This window comes from Melanerpes formicivorus, unplaced genomic scaffold (genome assembly GCF_026170545.1).
Source record: "Melanerpes formicivorus ecotype bairdi unplaced genomic scaffold, bMelFor1.0.p_v2 SCAF_280, whole genome shotgun sequence".
In the NCBI taxonomy this organism is placed as follows: Eukaryota; Metazoa; Chordata; class Aves; order Piciformes; family Picidae; genus Melanerpes; species Melanerpes formicivorus.
This window is the reverse complement of record NW_027142632.1, coordinates 156,970-173,721: the sequence shown is the minus strand read 5'-3', so window position 1 is coordinate 173,721 and position 16,752 is coordinate 156,970. Positions and strand designations below refer to the sequence as shown.

Sequence of the window (16,752 nt, the reverse complement as noted above, 5' to 3'; positions counted from 1 at the left end):
CTAGAAGTACTCAGATGCTGCTTCTTCAGATATGTGTGCGCAAAGCTGGTGAACGTGTTGCTAGTGATTATATTGCTGGAGTGGAAGACATGCACAAGAAGCAGGTGGCAGCAGTGTGGAAAGAGCAGCTGCTTTAATGCAGGAGGACAGAGCTGCCATTCATAGGGATGTTGACAAACTGCCTTGTCATTAGGAACCTCATAAAATGAGGTTCCTGGATGACACACTTAGTGCCATGGTCTGGTTGGTTACTTAGGATTGTGTGGTCAGGTGGACTTGATGATCTTGGAGGTCTCCTCCAAGCTGCTTGATTCTGTGATTCTGTCAAAACTCAGAAAATTCAAAGCCCTGTGCCCAGGGCTCACTGAGCCCTGGCAGCATTGCAAGCCTGTGTACCGGCCTGCAACGGAACATACCCAGCAAAGAACAAGGGCACTGAGGTAGGCAGCAGGCTGAGCAGGGGCTGCCAGCATGCTGTGGTGGAGGAAGAGGTCCATTGTATCGTGGCTGTTTCAACGAGAGCATTGAGACTCTGAAGGAGTGATTAAATGGTGGAGCTGGTTGCCTAGTGAGACCGTGGAATCTCTGTCCTTTGAGGTGGTAAGGTCAGCTTGCTCAAAGCCTTTAAAGCTGTTCCTGCTTTGAGTAGGAGGCTGGGCTAGATGGCTTCTGGAGGTCCCTTCCAATCTCAATTACATTAGGAGTCAGTTTATAGCTTTGGACTATTGCGCTCTGAGTTAGCACCAGAAGCCTCAGACCAGGCAACGCTAATTTTCTCAGTGCAAGATCTTGCTGTTGTGGTCCGTCTTATTCTCTTAACGAGGCCCTCAGGTGCATTGTGACCTTGTTTTTGTTAACTGTTACCAGAGTGCTTGCCAAATTAGTTATAAAACTCTTGTTCTCGAGGCTTATCTATGCAACTGACTTCTCTCTTTCTTATTCAAAAGCAGTTGTTATTGTAAGGTATTTTTCCTCAGAAATACTTCCTGCAAAGCACCTGGAGTCATCATCAGATACAAGTCAGTGTGGTTCTGGGCTTTGATCTGGTGACTGCTACATTCAGTACTTAAAAGGCCGTTCGCTTCATTGTTGTATGTGTTAAAAGCAACATCTTACAGTATCCCCAAAGCTTTAGAATAACTTACTAAAGCTGGTGTCTGGTTAAATAAATAAAATACTCTGTGTTGAGTAGAAGTTGACATATTTCAGTGAAGCATAACAACAGCTATGCTTTTAAAAACGTACATTGTTTCAGCATTATACGAGGAGACCAGTTAGCTGCTTGGATGACAGATCCGACCCAAAGTTGAGGTCTGGCAGCAACGTCTGCTATTCAGAGAAAGGACACTAGAGTGTAGTGTAGCATTTGTAGTGCTCTTACAGCTAAGGCACAACAGGAAGTCTTCTGAACAAAGCATTCTTTACACATTGCTCTTTTCATATAGGGGTATAATGCTGAGGTAAACTGAAGTTCTTTGTAAAAACAAAACTCCATTCTTCCACCATCTCTAGCAGGAGCGAATAGTACACTAGAATAACTGAAGATTCTTTTTAGTATTTCACCATTTCCCTAATGCTGGCTGTTCATCATATGAAGCTTTGTTAACTGTATTTTTTGCTGGCACTCATTTGAAGGCTAACTGGTAGGTTTTCCTTTAGTAGAAGTATGTGTTCTATAAGAAGTTTTGTCTGATAGAAGACACCCACTTTCATGTTAATGCTAAACAGAGACTAGAGTGCTCCTTATGTTGTAATTTTATCTATCAACTCAATAAAGTACAGCGATAGCTTTGTTTCATTCTGTATTTCTAGTTCTTTTGGTGGGTTTGTGAGTTTTTGTTCGGGGGTTTTTTGTTTGTGTTTTGGTTTGGGTGTTTTTTGTTGTTGTTTGGGTGTTTTTTTGTTGTTGTTTGGGTTTGTTTTTTTTTAGTGATGAAAGGAAGAGAGGTTTAATTCATAATTCTAAGTGACAGGAGGTGGCATTATTGCCTGCAGTGATAGGCACTAAAACCTAATTCTTTTAACTTCCGAAAGATGTGTGGGTACTGAACCTGCTTTCATTAACAGTCAATGGCAGAATTCATGTCTGACTTCATTTGGAGGAGATCTGAGCTTGTAATCTAACTCCCCTGTCTCATTTTCTTGTTGCAAACTGGAATGCATACTTGTTTTGCTATTAGCAAGTAAAGTATACATGTAAATGGCCTCTGTCTTTTAAATGCGGTATTAAGGCAAAGCTGCACACACAGACCTAAATTTCAAGTATCAAAAGACCTATTGATTGTGCAGACATACAAGTCTGGTTTGTTGATACTTGGTCTGTTGATACTTTTGGAAGAAGAGAATGCTTTGGGTATAAGTTAAACTGGGGTCAAATCAAAACTGAAAAACTTCATCAGATGTGACACGCAGTTAATGTTAGAAGTGTATATTCTTGCAAGGTTATGCTTAATGAGAAGGTGTAATTACCCCTTTTTTACGTTAAAAAAACCCAACAGTAACAAAACAGCAATGCGTGAAACTTTTATGCAGTTTAACTTCAGATTTGTAGACCACATTTATAGAGCTTCAATTTCTGTTTAAACCACTGAGTGCAGCTGAAAGACACTGTCACTAGCTGCAGCTACCTATGTGTCAATCCCTCAGCTTCACAAGCTGCCTTTCCTCTGTCTCTCTGCAGTGTTCACTCTTTATTCCGCATGGGGTGTGCAAAAGAGCCTGTGTGAGAGAGGCAATTTCTGAGAGTCCTCTGGAAAGCCCTTTGGGCGGGCAGGCAGGCAGGCAGGCAGGCAGGGGGCTTGCAAGTCTACCATACCTGAGGCTGAAGAGAGGACACTGCTCACTAGTCCTGACAGGTTGGAAAAGGTCACCTGCTGTACCGAAGTCCGAGTTCCATGTGTAGTAGTATACTTTTGGTCCTTTTCTGTATTATAATGAAAGCTCAGTGCTAAAAGAGAATCCCACCTTTTTGCTTTGGAAGAACCCTGCCATTCTGCTGAAAACAGGCTGAGTTAGGAGGCAGAAGCAAACTTCCCTTAGGGTAATCCTTCTCAGTAATGTATTTTCCTGTGTGTGGGAATACAGATATTTGAACTACGCTGGACTGATTTGTGTTGCAGTATGGGTCAAGACATTATTAAAATTTGCAATAAATAAGGTTGATAAAATTATTTGTCACTAAGCTAAACTGAAGCTAAAACTACTACTATTAGTGCTAATACTGATGCATTAATTCTTGCCAAAATGCCATTCCATAGCATTAAATAGATTTGGTTTATTTGGAATGAAATATTTTATTGGGAAGCATGCTAAACTGGGAGTAGCTGAAGAGCTGGTGCAGCAGTGAGAGCCTGTCAGTGGTGGTGGATGGCTGGGTGCTGCCTGGCGAGGGCTTCCACCACTTGGCAGCAGCAGCCCTAGGCGGGTGCCAGCTTTGTGGCACTCAATAGTTGCAGCAGTTACTTTGTGTTTGTATTTCTTTGAATGGTTTCACAGCTTAGTGGTCTCCGCCCTCTTCCAGCCCAGGCCTTTAAAATAACTTCTAGCTTTTTGTTTTCATTTCTAGTGAGGCAAACAAGATAATTGAAGTATTTTGGACCAGGTTAGGACAGACTTTCTGATAGACATGATTTTGTTACAGGTAAGCAGGGAACAACTAATTCTAGTCAAGCAGTTACTCACACCTCTTTTCCTTTGTCATATATAAGCTTTTAGGAAGCAGAATAGGCCACATTATATAAGTGGAGTTTGTAAAATCTTCCCTACACAAAGTTCAGATTTTGTGTCTCTTCACTGAAAATCAGTGGAGAGACAAATGAAGGAAAGGTTAGAAATGAAAACATCAAGAGAGTCTCTTTGATGATTTGTAACTGTTCTGTGGTGTTGTGTTTGAAATGGTTTGATGCAGCATTCTCAGATGCAGGCACTTCTTAACCAACAAGCTGCTTGTCAACTTCAATAAACCACAGCTGGACTTGACTTTAACACATAAAGCCAAAGGCACAGTTTTCCAATTGTTTTTTCAAAGGCTAAGATTGTAGCAAACATTTGGGGAAACACAACTCTTCAATTTGAGGCAAATATTCAAACAATGGTAGTGTTGTAAATGCAATTTATCTTCAGCCAACAATAGCCTCAGACCTCATTTAACTTAAGCAGCATTCATTTAGAAATTTAGAAACTTGACATGCTCTTCAAATCTTATGCTTGTTAATGCTGTTAACTGGAGTGCTCTTGGAATATAGACAAAAGGATGGAGGAATCAAGGTGCTGCTTTTATACTCTTGGAATTTTTTTCTTTCTTGGATTGGTAGATTCCTCTGTTCCCCAGGAAATTGTGAGCTGTTCCAGACGACATTTTTGGTCACAGAACTTTGTGGTTTTGTGTGACAGCCTCTAAACTTCGGAGGGATATTTGGAATTACAAAGCTGGCAATGTAAAATTTCAGTTTAACTTCTTGGTCTCAGTGTCTCAGTGGCTTGCTTTAAATGATATTACCATTTCACCTTGTGCAACAGATTTAAAGCCCTGCTGACTGTCTGGCATCAAGCTTGTCAGACTGCCAGCTGTTTTGCCAGGCTGTAGCGCCAAGATGCGTGAAAATGTCAACAATCTCAGGCTCATTAGCTTTTGGCTTTCCTGGCCTTTCTGTAATGACTGCAGTGCTGCATAAGCTAAACGTTGGTGGGTTTTTATTTACTCCTCTTGGTTACAGTGGAGACTACAGAGAGCTTTAAGGGAAACATTTGAAATAGTTGAAAGGGCCTTCTCTATTGATTGGTTAATGCCAATTATTGGCAAGAAAAGCTGCCTGCCAAGGTCTGCTTCCATGTAACAACTTCGAAATTATACAGGGTAGATATTTTGTTCTTTTCATCTTATTATCTTTTCCCTTCTATAGCATTGAAAGATATTTGTTGTTTTTAGTATGTTCAGATTATCCCTGTAAAACTGCCATGAACATTCCAGACTAGAACATCCCCAGACTTGTTATTTCTTTCTTTATGATTTTGTTGGTCACACAGAAGGTTGCTTGTCTTGGGAAATGGTTGCATGAGAAGACTGCACGACTTGGGGTCTTTAATAAAGGCAGCATGGACTTTGCCTGCATTTTGGAAATATGTTGATTTTCTAAATTTTTTTGTATACTTGTGGTGAAGAGGTTATTAAATTTATTAATATGAAATATGAATTATGAAAATAATTTTTATTATCAAACTATTAATAACCGATGAATCACCAACTTATATACATGTTCTAGTGCACGTTCGTGAAATAGATTCCACAACTGGCTTAGTGTTATGATTATAACGTAATTGAACTATCTATAAACCCTTTCTATATTTATATAACGAAGGGTGCAGTTCTGCCGCTTGGCCACTAGATGGAGACTCGGCGGGACGCGGGCGGCTTCTGGCTATACACAGCAATATTACAATCTTGCTATGCGTCAGCGCTTACTCTGCTAGACGCGGATACTTTGAACTGAGTGCTAGTGGGTGGAAAGCACGTGAACGATATTCAATTCCCTTCAGACAACAGGGATCGGTCCTGGTCGGGGTCGGTCCGTGGGGTCGGCCCTCTAAAGTCGGCTCGCACGGCAGGGCGGGACGACGGTGGCCGGTAGGTGGGCTCGAACGACGGAAGCAGGCGAAGCTACGGGGGTCGGCCCAACCACGGCGGTTCTCGGGGCTGATGCAAACAGCCTCGGGGAGAGAATGCAGCTGCGTTAGGCGGCGGATTCCTGTCTACCGAGCTTAAAGAAGCAACGGGACTCCCGCAGTGGTCCCGGGTTCGGTGCAGCACAGGCACGAACAATGCCCCAGTCTTCCCTGAGATTCACAGGGCTCAGAGCGGCACTCGGCGGCTCCTCTCCCGCTACGGCGGGGCTAGGCGTATGTGGACTCGGTTATCAATCGAGTCCCTTCTCCCCGGCAACTGGGCAGATCTTGCCCTCGGGGGTCAGTCCAGTCCTCCGGTGGCACGATGGGCTCTCCCGGTCGGCACAGCTGGCTGCAGCAACGCTGAGCTCCTCAGGCTCAGCGAAGGTCCTTCCTCTGGGCTTCTTCACTATGCAGATGCTTCCATATGCGTGCATGTATAACAGAAGCTAACAACAATAAGCTCAATGGCAAAGGCTGCAGCTCGAGAGTTACTCTCTCGAGCAAGCACAGAGACAAAGTAAATGAGGGAGCAACGTGTTTACCAACTGGGGTGATACTTATAGATTCCTCGAGGCTGGGCTTGACCAATGGGCACTCTCATAAGCAACTGGCTTCAGCCTATAGAAAGCGTGAAGCGAGACTTATGCCCATACTTGGTGTCAGCACGAGCGCTGCATGCGCTGGGTGCGTGCAAGCCTGGCTAATGCCTTGGCTTTTGTCTTCCTCCTGGAGGAGGGGGAACTTGCCCACATGCTGGGACAAGATTCAGTATCTGGGCATAATGTACCTTCACCACAATACTTCTAGCATGAAAATATGTAAAAGAACACTCCTTGAGGACAGCTTGCACTTAATCTGTGGCATTCATACAGATGCTGTGATAATGAAGCAACTAATTTTGTTTGGTATCCTGTTACCTTCTATTCTAATGTCAAAGTCTAAAGGATATGTCCAAATGAATTTAAAATACTTCTAATGTAGTTGCATGTCACTGTAGTGTTACAAACCTCTTTGTAAAAGCTGCTTCACCCTTAGGTGGTAATTCTCTAAATGCAAGTGTCTCTTCAGTTAACAGGAGTAATAGTAATAATGAAAAGCTCTGTTGTACCATCTTTTCTCACTGGGTCCAAACCAGTGTGAAAAATCTGATAATGCAAACTAGAAAGAAAATTTGGAATGATACATAAACTACCATATAAGTTAAAGGGAAATATTGTAGGTCTTTTTACAAATACACATTTTCTGGAGAGAAATATATATGTATGTTTGCGTCTTTACTCAGTATTTCAAGAAGCACATTAGCTGATGTAATTTTACAGAAGACAGGAATGCTGTCCTTATGGGAGGGCTCTAGTATTGTAATGAAATAAATGACTGCTTCCATCCCTTACCTCCAGAAAGTTGCCTTCTTTTGTGGGCAGTTTTAGTTTTACATCTAGAAAGAATGTCATCTTGTAATCTTTGTTAAGTAAGGCTTCTGAGATGTTTTGTTTTCATCCAGACCAGTTGAGCTTTGACTGAAAATCATTACGAAGTCATACCTGTTTGGTGCTGAAAAAGGAGCTGGTGATGTAAATCTCATTTCCAGTGGCTGGGTGTCAACACCAGGAAATTCCAAGTTGAAAATCATCACTAACATAATAGCTTCTTTAAGGGTTGCATTGAGGTTAGTTTTGATGATCTTGCTTTTGGAGATGCATTTTGTGACTTGTTTTCAGGAAGAGCTCTGGACGTAGTTCCTGAAATGTATTGGGTTACTCTGAAAGCAAATGGTAACATGGCACCACATGTACTGTGTGCTCTTGTTCTGAACACTTACTGTTTTCTTCCTTTGAGTGTAGGAGCTGGATATGGTTTATTGCTCCACTTTGCTTGGGCTCTGTGGCTCAACAACTTGTTCGTATAGTTCAGTAACAGTGCCACAGATACTGATGCTTAGTGTGCTGATGAAGACTGAAACACCTGAGGGCTGCTTGCAGCTGTACAGTTGTATTGCTGTACATAGTGCTTTGTGCCGGTACATCATACTCAGAACAGGTCTGAGGTTTATGTAGTGGAGAGTTCAGCAGTGGTGAGCAGCAGGTGCCTGGGAATTAGCATAAGTACAGGACAAATGCGAAATAATGTTTTGTGGCTACTAGGAACAATGGTTCTGGGATTTTCTGACCCAAAAAGGGTATCTTCATGCTTTAATAGCTCTTGATGAGGGACATGATCATGGGGTAAGATGTACAATGTAGCTATTCCAGAAACAGATGCAAATAGGTGTTCCTTTTGTATTTCCTCTCTGTAGGTGTTGCTTGATGCCTCTGTCAAGTGACTGCCTTATTCTTTGGGTTTTCTTAAGTCTGTCGCTCTGGGAAAAGGTCCAGGATTGTTTCAGATTTGCAAGACAGCAGTAGTTTTCCAATAGGTGGAGAAACCTGGATTGATTATGATGGAAAATACAATCAAGATTTTGGCCAGGAGGGTTGTAGCCCTCATTACTGAGAGTGGAAAATGGAAAGTAAAAGATGTGTCTCCTCATCATAGCACGAGGGAGCAGGAGAACTGCTGAGAGCTGGTGCAAACAGAATCTGAGTGCTGAGAAAGAGTGCTGTGACCTCTTAGGTGCTCCTTGATAGTGCATGCCTTGTTGTGAGTCAGGGAGATGGCTCTGTCACCTTTCAGAACTTCTTTCTGTGCCTCTTCTATGATGTATCTCAGACGCTATCCCATTGCTGCATCCCCTGCCCTGGATAGTTCCAGCCATGGCAAGAGAAACAGATGCTGTGTAGTGTCAGCCGTACAACTAGCAGAAAAGACCTCTGGAAACTAACTTGTCAAATACAATGGTAACCTCTCTTTAACAGCTCACTTTTAGAGTGAGGTTGGTTTAGTAATTTGTGATACTACCTTGAATCTCTTCTGGTACAAAATGCTACACTTGGTTTGGTGTATTTTAGTGAATTTAAAATGTAGTGCTGCAGTGTATTTTTCCTGGAACTAGAGGGAGCATTGGGAAACTTGTAACAGAGTACATTGCAGGTTTGAATAGATCCAACCTGGCAATACCTTCAATGCATGTCTCTGGGAGGCTATTTCTCTGGTTCTGCCTTGCACTGTGGAGCAATGTAAGGAGGAAGCTTAGTGCCTCTAGCTGTGGTAGTTTTAGGCTATGCCTTTGAAATTTTGTTACAGATTTCAAGCAGAAAAGCAGACAAACGTAAATAAATCACTATTGGGTGTGAAAAGGAAAACCAAAGATTATTCTAAACAATTACATTGGAGAAATATCTGCTATAAGATTGACTGTACCAAAATGATCAGTGTGCCCAGGCAGCCAGGACGGCCAATGGCATCCTGGCCATTATCAGGAAGAGTGTGGCCAGCAGGAGCAGGGAGGTCATTCTGCCCCTGTACACTGCACTGGTTAGGCCACACCTCAAGTACTGTGTCCAGTTCTGGGCCCCTCAGTTTAGGAAGGATTTTGACTTACTGGAGCATGTCCAGAGAAGAGCAACAACGCTGGTGAGGGGCTTGGAACACAAGCCCTATGAGGAGAGACTGAGGGAGCTGGGGTTGCTTAGCCTGGAGAAGAGGAGACTCAGGGGTGACCTTATTGATGTCTACAACTACCTTAAGGGAGGTTGTAGACAGGCAGAGGTTGGTCTCTTCTCCCAGGCAACCAGCACCAGAACAAGAGGACACAGTCTCAAGCTGTGCCAGGGGAGGTTTAGGCTGGAGGTTAGGAGGAAGTTCTACACAGAGAGAGTGATTGCCCATTGGAATGGGCTGCCCGAGGAGGCAGTGGAGTCGCCATCACTGGAGGTGTTCAGGAGGAGACTTGACAGGGTGCTTGGTTGCATGGTTTAGTTGATTAGGTGGCGTTGGATGATAGGTTGGACACGATGATCTTGAAGGTCTCCTCCAGCCTGGTCTGGTCTGTTCTATTCTATTCTATTCTAAATTTATGTTAGTATAAAATGTGTACTGAAACATTAGTATCAAAGTTACATATGGTAACTTTCTGACTTATCTCCAGACTTCCCAGCTGGGTTTTGACCTTTAAACCTTTGGTGTTTGAACCTAAAGTGTGGAGAAATCTAATTTTCTTGAAGCAGCCATTTCTGTTTGGGCAGAAATGTTACTTTTAAAACTTGCCACAAGTGAGAGCAGTTTAAAAACCTCAACTTCCTCTTTATATTACAAACATTGTTTCTAAAACATGTGTTTGGAACACTTAACCTCTTTATATGTCTGGGTTTGGTGGTTTGTTTGTTTTGTTTTGTTTTAATAGAAGCACCTGCAAATGCTGAGCATAAAATTGTGACACTGCTCATTTTTGTTAACTCTGGGTTTAAATCCTGGAATTACCTATCTTTTAGTTTTCTGAATACGGATGTAAGAGTACACTCCTCCTCATTCTGGAATAGTGCCTATTTTCAGGGGCCCATGGCACACGTTGTGACAACCTAGAAGCCCAGGAGAAAGTGAGGGCATTTGTATTTGTAGGAAAATTGTCCAGATACTTGGAAAGATTTTCATAATTAGATCACTGTTTTCCAGGCTGATGGATATTCACTTTTAGCATATCTCTGCCCAGAAAGTAATAATTACACTCAACCTTGTCCCACAGTACACGCAGCATAGTCCGCAATTCCGATTCAGTTCTGCTGGGAGCACATTATGCCCAGATACTGAATCTTGTCCCAGCATGTGGGCAAGTTCCCCCTCCCTCTAGGAGGGAGACAAAAGCCAAGGCATTAGCCAGGCTTGCACGCACCCAGCGCATGCAGCGCTCGTGCTGACACCAAGTATGGGCATAAGTCTCGCTTCACGCTTTCTATAGGCTGAAGCCAGTTGCTTATGAGAGTGCCCATTGGTCAAGCCCAGCCTCGAGGAATCTATAAGTATCACCCCAGTTGGTGAACACGTGGCCCCCTCATTTACTTTGTCTCTGTGCTTGCTCGAGAGAGTAACTCTCGAGCTGCAGCCTTTGCCATTGAGCTTACTGTTGTTAGCTTCTGTTATACATGCATGCATACTGGAAGCCTCTGCATCGTTGAAGAAGCCCAGAGGGAGGACCTTCGCTGAGGCTGAGGAGCTCAGCATTGCTACAACCAGTCGTGCCGATCGGAAGAGCCCATCGTGCCACCGGAGGACTGGACCAACCCCCCCGCGGGTAAGATCTGCCCAGTTGCCGGGGAGAAGGGACTTGATCCAAACCGAGTCCACGTATGTCTATCCCCGCCGTAGCGGGAGAGGAGCCGCCGAGTGCCGCTCTGAGGAGCCGCCGAGTGCCGCTCTGAGCCCTGCGGATCCCAGGGAAAACCAAAGCATTGTTCGTGCTTATACTGCACTGAATCCGGGACCACTACGAGAGTCCTGTTGCTCCTTTAAGCTCGGTAAAAAGAACCTGCTGCCTAACGCAGCCGCATTCTCTCCCCGAGGCTGTTTGCATCAGCCCCGAGAAGCGCCGTGGTTGGGCCGACCCCCGTAGCTTCGCCTGCTTCCGTCGTTCGAGCCCACCTACCGGCCACCGTCGTCCCGCCCTGCCGTGCGAGCCGACTTCTGAGGGCCGATCCCACGGACCGACCCCGACCAGGACCGATCCCTGTTGTCTGAAGGGAATTGAATATCGTCCACGTGCTTTCCACGCACTAACCCAGTTCAAAGTATCCGCGTCTAGCAGAGTAAGCGCTGACGCATAGCAAGATTGTAATATTGCTGTGTATAGCCAGAAGCCGCCCGCGTCCCGCCGAGTCTCCATCTAGTGGCCAAGCGGCAGAACTGCACCCTTCGTTATATAAATATAGAAAGGGTTTATAGATAGTTCAATTACGTTATAATGATAACACTAAGCCAGTTGTGGAATCTATTTCACGAACGTGCACTGGAACATGTATATAAGTTGGTGATTCATCGGTTATTAATAGTTTGATAATTAATAAAATTATATTTTTCATAATTCATATTTCATATTAATAAATTTAATAACCTCTTCACCACACCCACCAATGTGACAGATTGCTTTGGTTACTATTTTGTAAGTTGTTAAGCTAGCAGTGCTAGATTGAAAAACAGGCAAGAACCCACTGGGCAGCTCTGAGCTGTTGTGAAATTGCATACAGGTGAATAATACTGTAAAAATGATCCTTCAAATCTTAATTCCTGCCCACAAACCTTTTCCTTAATATTCTGAATACTAGTGCTTCTGGAGCAGATTGCTACTTCATTTCCAGAAATGGGAGAAAATTGATGTTAATCATTCAGTTTGCTCCCTGGTATTGTCCCTACTCTTCTCGAACATCAGCTGCCTATGTAGGGCAAGACTGCAGCAGAATCTCTGAACAAAAGGAAAGGACAAAAAGCCTCTTCTGCCTAGGTGGCCTTCCTCTGAGCATAGGTGGCTTTTGTATTGGCTGAACAGAACTTCTCTTGTTCTGCTGTGCTTCCTGTGCAACTGATGTGGTGACTGGTCATGGCAGTTTCACATAGGAATACTTCTTTTTTTCCTCAGCACAATAACCATTTTGTACCAAAGTGGAACTACAGAGAAAAGTCTTGGGCCCCCGGGATGGGGTTGTAAAAGTATGCATTCACCATAATTAGGTACCTGATGAGGTGCTGAAGTTAAGTGATGTACGTACTTACATTAAGTTCTTATATTGGAAAGTATTTTGTTTGTCATGGTTTGTGCTCTGCTCTCTACAAATCAAATTATAGGTTGAGCTTATTCTGTGGCTAGTTTACAATGCTTGCTTGCTGGGTAATTTTATTTAATTTTGGGTTTTTTTGAGGTTAACAAAGCTTAAAAAACTGCCCGCGCAAAATCCAAGCCAGCGTGGAAAACAGAGCCTCAAAAATAAGTTAATTCTATCTAGACAACTTTGTTGTAGTCAAACATCCTGAAGTCAGAAATCACCAGGAACTGTTTCCAGCTGCTCATGAAAGCTAGTGAACAATGCAGTTCTTTGGATTGAAGTCAGCAGCTAACTATTTTGGAGCAGCTTTATGTAGTAGATTTTCATGCCTTAATCTCTCCTGAGAAGAAAATGCCATAATGGGGAGAACTTTAACAACTTCTCTTGTTAGTGAAACTAGCCATTTAACACTGGGGAGAAACTAAGGAATTTCTCTTAGTACAAACTTGAGTTTCCACTAAATCTGATGATTAAAGAGAGAATTAGCTTCTACTTAACAATCAGGACAAAGGCACCAAATAGCCTTGGGGGGTATTTGCTGTTTCTAGGTTGTTAACAAAACTGTTTTCAAAATCTCTGCTTAAATTAGTTACATGTGAGAAAGGGTTTGGAAAAAGGCAGTGGTATGGTGCTGGGGAACTTCTGAAATAGGACCCACCAGACCTGGAAGTGAGGTTGGTTTCAATTCATTCGCAGTGAAGGTCACTGGACCAACCTACCAAATAGTGAAATTAATGAGTACTTACATAATTGTAGGCTCAAAGCCTGATCATTTATACAACAGAACATGCCAAACTTCTGCAGGATTAGCAAGAGAAAAATGCCATATCTAGCAGTGCAAAGGAAAGTCAGCAGAAACTGTGTACCAGAGTAAACATTTTGAGACACTTTTCCCAATTCTTATTTTGATTAGTACCAGTTTCTTCACTTGAGTCAACACTCCTCTTACTGATTTGGATTTAGAATGTTATGGGGATAGCCTTCACCTGCTTACTCTGTGGAGAAGGGTATACTGTCTTTCAGTAGGCGGGGTTTAAGTTAATGCACCTGTCACAGCTGTTAAAGAGATGCTTGTCTGTTACTGCCATTTTATAATGCCACTATTTATTTGTGAGTACTAATAGTTGATTAGGAAACAGTTACAGTGGTTTGAATTGCTGTGATACTGGTTAGTACACTTGGCTGGGTGCATGGCCTTGTGTGCAAGCGAGTGCAGTGTGGCTTGGGCCTGCCAAGAATGTTGTCTGGACCTGTCTTCAGAATGTTCATCTCTAAATTGTGTCTACTGCAGAGGCTGCTTGCTCACTCTCTGTCACATGTGACCTATGCACAAACTGTTAGCAATAAAGATTGCAAGGAGGACGCAGGTGAGCTTGAACTCCAAGTAACTATCATTTGCTGAAAACCCTAGCTTTGTGTTTGTTAATCTCACAGAGCTTTTTTAGAAGGGACAGTATAATTTTTAGTGTTGAATATTGGTCATAGCTTCACTGTTTGGGAAATCCTTCATTTTTGTGAGTTACTGAATGAAGGATGCAACTAGTGACTTCTGTGGGTGGCCATGGATGTCTGTGTTTTTGTGACAACTTCAGTCAGTGTATAGATCACATTGAGCTCACGTCTTCGCTCCTGTTTCTTCTTGATCATTCAGTATATTAGTTTAATGCCAAACTATGTTTAGGTTCCTTCCTTTAGATACAGGTCTTCTGCTAGTAATTTTAAGAGCTCTATGCAGTGCACCAAAACATTTAAAATATATATTAATTTTTTTCAGACTTAAAATAGAAGTTCCTGATAAGGACTTTCTGTTTTCCTACTGTTGTAGTTTGGGCTGGGTGCCATCTGCTACAGGGATGCTTCCTGTGTCCAGAAGTCCAGCCCAGTGGGTGGACACAGGAAATTAGGTTATTTCCTACCATGATCCCTTGCACCACTATAAGTTTCGCGGCGGGGTCTGGCACTTCCTCTTTCCTTCCTCCTCGCCACTGGGTAACTGGGGTGGAGATCTCCCGGCCATGGGCCTGGTTAGGCCCACGGCCACGGGGGGATGGGCAGTCTCAGATCTGGCCAGCTGAGACTAGCCTAGCAGTGGGGGGGGGGAAGGAGGAGCCCTGGGGGTTTGGGTGCACCCCCAGGTGGGGATGGGATTTTCTCTGGGTCTGTTTTTGGGTCTCTCTCTCTCGTCACTGTATTTTTAGTTTTTTTTTCCTGCACGCACTCACTGTTCTATTTAAACTTTCCATCACCTTTGCAATCCGTTTGTTTGAGTCATTATTTCTGCGCGTGGTGGGGAGGGGGGGCTTGCCCCAACCCATTACATTTTGGCGCACCAACGTGGGGCTGGCTGTTGTGCCCACTCTGCAGATCGATTGCAAAGGATGGAGAGTTTAAATTCAGTTCTGGGCGTCGGTTTGGGTTTGGCAGTTGGGGGCTCAAGTGATGTTGCCGGGGTGACCGTGTAAGTTCTTGTGGATTGTGGGGGGATGACTGGTGCGCTGCCGGTGGTGTGGACCCTCTGCTATTTCAGGCAGGGGTGGTTTTCGACCATCGGCATCGGGGTACCGCTTGAGAACGCGGAACCTGCCCCTCCTCCGCGGCGGGCAGTGAAGTGGGGGAGGGGCAGCGGCGAGCAGATCAGAGTCAGGTCCGTTCTCGCTGCGGGGATAGAGCCAGCCGCTGCGAGCGGGCGAGCCAGCTCCCGAAGCCCTGGGGGGCCGACGGGGACTCCAGCTGGAAAGCCGTTTTCAAGGGCTCTGAGAACGCGTGCATGGCTTTCGCTGGAGAAGCCGTTTGAGTGTCCAAGGGGTGGAGGTGATTTTGATTCTGCGCCGCGGCGGCAGAGGTGGGCGGAGCCCTGCTGCGGGCGAGCGGCGCCGGCGGACCCGGCCGTATGCTCGGGCTGCGGCGGGCCCGGCCCTAGTCTCTTCCCCGACTTTTTCGGACGAGTTCCGAAACTGGCACCGAGCACCTGGCTCCACCTCCCTTCTTCTCAGTGAGCTGTGGTGCAGCCCCTCCCTTTCCAAGGGGGGGTGTGCAGCCGGATGCTGTCTTGCTTTGGTACTGGTACGCCTAGTGGGGGGCGGAGTACCTCGGACAAGCATCCGTGTGGTTTTGGACCGCAGTTGGAAGCGGTTGGTTGCGGCACCCTGGATGGATTGAAAAAGGCAGTCGTGGGTTGGATGGTTTCGACTGGCCTGCCCCAGGGGTGGAGAATATGCCGCCGAGTGATTACATGTGAAAAGTAGAGGCTTGGCTGAGAAGTCGTGAGGCTGTTCCAGGTGACCAGGATGCCCAACAGATCCATGGAGAACTTGCACCGCAGGAGAATGAGTTCTGCATCGCCGGGAGGTTCCACTGGATGAAGGAAGAAGAACTGGAATGAACAGACACTAGAGCCTGACTGAGAGACTGTTTGAGTGGACGCCCAGATGAAGACACGGACTTCGCCGGACATGTCATCAGTTTTCTGATTTGATGATGTGTTTGGGTGCAGGCATCATGGTTTGAAATAAAGGGGTGGCTCCTGTCGTAGTTTGGGCTGGGTGCCATCTGCTACAGGGATGCTTCCTGTGTCCAGAAGTCCAGCCCAGTGGGTGGACACAGGAAATTAGGTTATTTCCTACCATGATCCCTTGCACCACTATAAGTTTCGCGGCGGGGTCTGGCACTTCCTCTTTCCTTCCTCCTCGCCACCGGGTAACTGGGGTGGAGATCTCCTGGCCATGGGCCTGGTTAGGCCCAAGGCCACGGGGGGATGGGCAGTCTCAGATCTGGCCAGCTGAGACTAGCCTAGCAGTGGGGGGGGGGGAAGGAGGAGCCCTGGGGGTTTGGGTGCACCCCCAGGTGGGGATGGGATTTTCTCTGGGTCTGTTTTTGGGTCTCTCTCTCTCGTCACTGTATTTTTAGTTTTTTTTTTCCTGCACGCACTCACTGTTCTATTTAAACTTTCCATCACCTTTGCAATCCGTTTGTTTGAGTCATTATTTCTGCGCGTGGTGGGGAGGGGGGGCTTGCCCCAACCCATTACACCTACTAAATGTCTGCTGCATATTTCAGTGTAGATGATAGCATAAAATATGAACCCAGTCATAACTGCAGCGTATCTGGGGTTTTGAGTACATGTATTTCTAAAGCTGTCTATTGTAGCTAATCTGTTATTATATAATGATAGATTTCTTTTATTATATAGTACAAAATCTGTTAGAATATTTTATCAACCTGTTGAAACACTAACTTCCCATGAAAAGCAATAGCAGACTTCTGTGATTGAGTTATGGATACTACTACATTGCTCCTCTTGCAGCTGGTGAGGGGATCTTGAGAGTGCTTTAATCCTTACCAAATCACAAGAGGGGTCTGACCACTGCTCTCCAAACTGTATTTCAATGAAAACCTTGCTGCT

The 16,752-nt window shown here is 44.8% G+C and overlaps 1 protein-coding gene across 1 annotated transcript in view; it reads left to right on the top strand.

Moving 5' to 3' along the window:
* Positions 1-16,752, top strand: part of LOC137458804 (tRNA-uridine aminocarboxypropyltransferase 2-like) — a 47,687-nt gene that overhangs the window by 8,359 nt on the left and 22,576 nt on the right. The window lies entirely within an intron of this gene.